At 28.9% G+C, this 7,592-nt stretch overlaps 1 pseudogene; it reads right to left on the reverse strand.

Moving 5' to 3' along the window:
* Positions 1-6,055: 6,055 nt before the first annotated feature.
* Positions 6,056-6,146, reverse strand: LOC127124807 (uncharacterized; annotated as a pseudogene).
* Between the last annotated feature and the right edge of the window lie 1,446 nt (positions 6,147-7,592).

Consider the following 7,592-nt stretch of genomic DNA (forward strand, 5'->3'; position numbering starts at 1 on the left):
TTTTCTACCTCTTATATTATATTTCACAAATTATATCCCTTCATAGCTCTACATGTTGGTAAAAAAATAAACATGAATAAAAACTATTCAAAACTAAATGAAAGGTTTGAGTATTACAAATAATACCACTTACCCTCTTAAAAGGTCGTGCATCGTTTAATCAAGATTTTGCTTCAGACATATAATAACTAGTTGTCAATGTGAACTACATAAACATTCAGAATAATTAATAGTATTTATAAAATTGATTTATAAAATAAAACACAAATTAATATATACTTACGCATTGTAAAACAATCTCATATAACATTCTTTGTTCTCATCAATTAATTGTATTTTCATTTGGATAGAGTTTGCTCCCTTTTATTGAAATTGAATATTGTATGGGTCTAAGAAACAATACTTTCTTAATTCCCTTTCAACATACATCTCATGCATGGACCTAAAAGTGAACATAAAAGTCAAATCTTGATGTTAATGTATGAGAACAATGAATATAAATTGAAATCACCGTAAAAATTGTACTTGCAGGCACCATAATTGTAGTAGTACAATTATGTCTAACCAATCATCTCCCTTAAAAAATTTGAAAACACAACTCTTATAAAGTATATAAGCTTGTTTTGGTTCATGTTTTAAGGTAAACTCATAGATATCTGGCATCTCTTATATCATCATTGATAGCCTTTGCATGTTATCTAGTTTAGGTAGTGTTGTGTCAATATTATGTTGTGGGGATGAACAACTACCTTTCGTGATTTCACTACCCATAAAAACTTTTTCAGCTGCTTTCTCAGGTATGTCTAACTGATCTGAATTTGGATGGATGAGCACACCTATCGATATTAATTGTTGCATCATAAAAACAATTATAATACAATACATAAATGTAAACACACAAACAATAACAACAACATACAACACAAATTCTTTGACTTATACTTACCTCAGTCACATCGCGGATACACTTCTCCTGCATTTCCTCAGTCAACTTCAATCGCTCCTCATCAGTCAACCTGTCTCACTCCTCCTGGAACCTCTTATGCATCTCCTACAACAACATCTCCCGCTTCTCTAGATGCACCTTCTCACGTTCCTCTTGATTTACTCTCTCTTGTGCCTCTTGAGTCCACTTCTCCAGCGCTTCCTGAGTCCACTTCTCTCGCTCCAGTTCTAATACTTCTTGTACTCTCTCCCCCACCTTTTGATCAAATATCTCTTTAATTTATTTATTACAGTTTACTTTATTACTTGTTTAAGATGGTCCAAAATATAATCTCAAGTCGACGCCTCTTCTAAGACGATGGACATGCTCACCATGCTCCTTTGTTCCACTCGTTTCTTCCAAGATGTCTTGGCGTTCTCGTGGAACAAAGATACCATCTTTGGATTTTCAACCAATAAATCCTACAACACATATAAAAGTTCATCTTTGCCAAATTGAATTAACTTAAATAATTAATATTGAAAAAGTATATGCTTATATTCTTTTCATCCACTTCGCGTGTAGCCTTTGATGTGAACCCACCTTCTGGTCTTTAATGCACCCTCTTCTATTTCTCATGGCATGATGGTGGAGATGGCTTGTGATCAAGACTTCTATAAGGATCTTCCAACTCTAGTTCTTTTTGTCTTCTTTTCCCATTAATCATTTTTTGTTCCATTTTATCATATCCTCCACGAGACAATCTATGTGGATAGATATTTTTGCCTCTATTCTCCTATTCTTTTGGCTCTTAGCCAAGAAACCAGGAGTTATGTGAGACTTGACAAACTCCTCCCAAACGTTCTTATCAATAAATGAATACTTCATAAATGGAGGCTTTAAGTTATACTTTTTATGTGTAATATTACCATGTGTGAGTTGTGTCTTAAAGCCCCTCCAACGTTCACCAGCATATCCAATCCATTTCTTTTTCAACATATCATCCTCTGGAACAATAAACACTTCGCATGTTTACATACTATAGTTCTAATTAGTATTAAACCAAAGAAATAAATGTTCACCTATACTTGTAAAACAATAATAAAATATATAATAAATATTGTAATATCGGTCCATTATTTATCTTTCAATTCACCATAAATATTGTACCAATTACCTATAAAAATACTGACTTATCTTTCAATTCACCATAAATGTTGTATCAATTACCTATAAAAATATTGACTTTGCTTCTACCTTGTACTACGACTGCCATGTAACCCCTAAAACTATATGCATGTTCACCATAAACCTTACCAGTTATTGGACAAAAATTAATCGGAAAGCGAACACCGCTTTAGTTGGATTTTGTCACCATGGTCAATATCATGACCCCTCTAGTTTTTCTTTTACTTTTAGTATTAACAGAGGTTGTAGCAAAGGTTGTATGAGAGGGGTTGGTCGAATCGTCCTTCTCTGTGTAAACCAAAAGCTATATTACTCAAATCAACAAATCTATGCTAAGGCACCTAATGCATATGAACTATATGATACTCATGGTATATTTCCTAAGAACATACATTAAACATATTCTCAAGCTAACATTATTCAAGAAAAACAACATTTCTATGAATATTTGAGTGGTTAGTATGTAACACCATTTACTCAAACTAACACTATTCAAGAAAAACTATATTTCTATGAATATTTCAGTGGTTAGTATGTAACACCATTTACTCAAGTTTCAATGGCCATCTTCGGGGGAAGGCGGAGGGGATGATGATGATTCCTGATTCTCGATGTTCCACTTTGGAGAACCCGGTAGATATTATGTTTGCAATTAGCACATGTATGGTGTATTTCCTTCGAAAGGAGTTGAAACTTCCTCCATCAACGAACCCCCTTACTATGGTGTTAACTCAGGAGTGTAATGTTGTGTTGGTCGTCTTCAGGGGAAGACGAAGGGGATGATGATGAAAGAGGTGTGACCCATGTCAGTTTTATTGGAGTCCTACGATGGACACCATTGTGCTTGTCAAAAAATACATGAGTGAATAGTATCCCTACGCTGGTAAGAGATAACCAAAAGCCTTTGTAATTTCTAGTGGTTAGGGTTTTCTCACAATGGTGAGAGACCTTGTTCGCGTAAGTTGAGAAGTTTTGTATTATGCATGTCTATTGTGGATATAATGATAATGTCCTTTTATCCCCATGGGGCAAGGTGTTTATAGAGGCTCTTGGACCTAAGATTTTCTAGGGAGTGATAACCGTCCACTTAGTCAAAGGTCGATCGTTGAATCTCTATTTCTTAAGGAGATGTGAATAAGTCTTTTAACCTTGATTCCCCTATAACTGGTGAACGCTTTTTCCCATATTTTCCATGAGGAAAAGAATAAGAAACACTTAAGGTAAAACGGCTCATAATGATGGGCGACGTATAAGTGTTATAGACTGTTTATCAGTATATGAGTACACTATTATATTCTCTTTACCTTTCTTCTACTTAATGTCAATTTTTAATTTACAGTAGAGAAAAATTGTAAAAATATTTATGGAATATCTGATATATTTAATTCATATAATAGTTTATATATATATATATATATATATATATATATATATATATATATATATATATATATATATATATATATATATATATATATATATATATATATATATATATATATATATATATATATATATATATATATATATATATATATATATATATATATATATATATATATATATATATATATAAGGGAGAGTATTTATGTGAGATGAAAACTCAATAAAAAATCCCCACCGGTGAAATGAAAACACATTAGACCACGTGAAATGAAACATGCCAAATTAGATGGATCATGTCTCATCTTCATCATAAGTCAGTAGGTGGGTCCACGGCGACACAAGAGGACAGGAAATATCATTCGTTCATTCATATTTGCCATTAATTCATCATCATATTTATTTGTATTACTCTCTTAGTCTTATAGTAATAATTATCTTTTTAATCTAAATTTTTTGTCTCAAAATAAATATTATTTTGTTTTTTCAATAATATTAATTAATTTATATCAATTTTACTTCTAACTAATATCATCTGCACTATTTTGAAGACATTAAATCTTACTGGACATTTATGATAATGCATGTATAACCACTAACAACTAAGAATAATTTTATAAAATTATTACATTTATTCATTTGCTCGTTACTTTTCTTAATTTGTAGGCTACAATCCTAATTTTTTATATATTTTAAAACAGAGAAAGTATTTTATAATTGATTGAAATAAAAATCAAACTCTTTTCAACATGTCCTTTTAGATTGTCAGTAATTTACTATTACACTTTCCGTTTCATAAAAACATTACATTTACATTTTTTTAATTCCTCTGAAAATAATTATTTTTTTACGATATTCATACAAATTTATTCTTTCTTTTTTCCAATACTATCTACATTTATAGTATTCTTTGAAATATTTCTAAAACTACATAATAATTTTGTTATTATGCTCTGTATGTTATTCATTATTTCTTCTGTTTTATAAAAATTATATTTTTTCTCTAATTTAAAATCATTATTTTTTTGGTTAACTAGTTGAGTTTTTGAAATTCACATTTTAAAGTCCAACAAGTTGAAAATCACCGATTCAAACATGTGTGACTTTCTACTGAGTTAAGGAGACAAAATAATTACTTTTTAAATACCAACAAAATATTTATTATTTGTTATACTACTATATTTATATTTATTAAGTTTTATTTTATTGAACTTTTTCTCCATGTTTAAATATAAAAAAATTTAAATTTTTTTAAAAATTAATAACAATATTAAATTTATTGACTAACTGAATAATTTACAAATTTAGTTTTAAAAAAGAAAATTATTTAATATATGTGTAATCATATTTAGTGTAGATGGACCTGTAAAAAAATATATTTAGTGTAGATTGTAGGAAAATTTAACATGATTAAGTATATATAAGTAAAACATTAATTAAATCATTTTAAATTTAAAAAATAGCCTTGACAAAATAATACTTTAAAAGATATTTTTTATAAAAATAAATTGTTAATTTATAAATGTTAAAGATTTATTTATACTCCATTCGTTCCTTTATATGTGTCAATTTTGCAAAAATCTCTATAACCAAGACAATCAATAAAGAACAAATATTTGGACATTGTTTTCTAATTTACCCTTACTTATTCATTTATTCAGCATACCATTTCCTTTTCCTAATACTCCATATTTAATGCCTAGATTCCAATTATTACATAGACAAGATAGTTTCTCTATCTTCCTTAATTTTTTTTTCATATATATTTTTTCTTATTTCATGGTACACTTAAAATTCAACTTTCCCCAAACTTTATTATTCCAATTTTCATGATACACTTAAAATTAAATTTCCCTCCAATTTTATTACTCTAAATTTCATGATTCCCATAAAAAAAGTTAAAATCACTAATACTTGAAGTGTATATATACCTTTATATTGTAGGTTTACAAAATTTAATGGCTTCACATACTATTAAATTTTCATTGTGTGATATAGATTTAAATGTAGAATTTGTTCCTTTGCCAGATTTAAATATAAGTTACTCCACTCATCTCAAAATAGGAATTGAATTTTAAATCAACATTTTGCAAAACATTTAATTGATGATATAAGTTACTCCACTCATCTCAAAATTTAAGATATCTTATATTTACAGACAGAACTAGAATGCTACAGACTGCTTCCAAAATTATCGATTGACCCCACAAATCAACATAGATCTTTTCAACATGTTTTGTCTTTACTCACACGTTTTTCTAGAAATTTCTCAGAAGGTCACTCAATTAAATACTACTCAAAGTCAAACACGTTTAACTATGGTTTTTTATTTATTAGACTACCAAAAAAAGATGCATCTTTTTGATATAGGTAGTACTAATCAATCCTTATAAACTTTTCTTCAACCATGCAGTCACATACCTATAGAACCTCAAGATCCTCTCATTATGATGTGAATTTGTGCGACCACTCCCCATCCTCTTTGACCTCGGGTGTTACATGCCCACCAACTTCTGCTTGGTTCGTCCCTGAACCACATCGTACTGGAAGAGACCTGCTATAATACCATTTCTCGATTTGCATGACATCCTTGATGAGGGGCCATGCTAATCTTCTTTATATCGTTCCAATTTTATCAGATGTCCCTGACAATAGTTTGTCACATTATATGGTATTGGCATAATCAAGAATCCACAACAAGGATTATGTTATGCCACATAGCCTGCTAAATTATATTCTTGCGAGAATGACTCAATATTAAGAAAGCACAATTTTGCAAATAAGAGTATGATCAGGCCCAAAGTTTCCATATAATTAAAGTGAATTTCGCCTGAAGATGAGTGGGTGGCGCTTAACACAGATGATGCATCCCTCAAATCAGGAAAAACAGGATGTTCAGGTGTGTTAATGGATAAAAATGGTGAGTTGATGACTGTATTTGCAAAGAATATTAGGCAGGTACTCTGTGATAGTTGCTGATTTGTGGGGAGTGGGGGAAGAAGGATCGCAATTGACCTAAGAATCGAGTGGTAATTCAAAACTATTGTCTAAAGATGTATCAGTTGCTTAGTTAGGAGAAGAAATCACTACAACGGGGAATGAGCCTACAGAGCAATAATAAGATGATTTTGAGGAATAACTTGTAGACTATAATGATCAACATCTATCTAGAAGTTGACAGTTGTACGAACGGTCTTGCTAAAATTGGAACCACAAATATGCAACATATTAATTTGTTTCTTTAGTGTCCTCAAGAAGTGTATGAATTTTATGTAGCAAACATTGTAGGAACCTCTTATATGAGAAGTGTAATCGTGTAATTTTGTTTCTTTTTTGGCTTCGACCTTCCTTAATCTGAAACTAAAAAAAAAGAAGACATAAGTAATATTTTATGCAATAAAAATATATTTTTTTAATAATACTATATCTATAATTAAAGTTAATACAAATAATTATTTTTCAAAAAATTACATAAAATTCAAATAAAATACTTTTCGTGAGAAGAGATTGTTAATGAATATTTAAATACATGGTAAACGGGATAAAATAATATTATTTTTAACACATTATTTAATTCATTTTTAAATAAATTAAATGTGATTTAAATATAATACTCCTTTCAATTTCTATTATATATATATATATATATATATATATATATATATATATATATATATATATATATATATATATATATATATATATATATATATATATATAAAAGTTTAATTAATTTTATAATAAATATACTTAAATTAATTTAAGTATATTTGTGATACAAATAATTTAAAATTATATTTTAGAAAATAGAAATCGAAAATATTCAAATTGCATTCAATTTTTAAAATAAATGGATTAAATAGTATTTTAAATGTACTTAAACAAAATATATTATTAAAGTAATTTAAAAATACTCTATTTTTTCTTCGGATTTTATTGCATAAGCAAATTCAGAAGGTTTACTTGCGGATTTTTCTCCTAACTTTGTATTTGAGCAGAAGTTTCCGCAGGCACACCTGTCGAATTTGCTGCTGACAATTCATTTCCACTATCCTTTATTATGAAACCGCAGGTAAATCAGTAGGAAAGAGAGTAG

This window comes from Lathyrus oleraceus, chromosome 2 (assembly GCF_024323335.1).
Source record: "Lathyrus oleraceus cultivar Zhongwan6 chromosome 2, CAAS_Psat_ZW6_1.0, whole genome shotgun sequence".
NCBI classification, from domain to species: domain Eukaryota; kingdom Viridiplantae; phylum Streptophyta; class Magnoliopsida; order Fabales; family Fabaceae; genus Lathyrus; species Lathyrus oleraceus.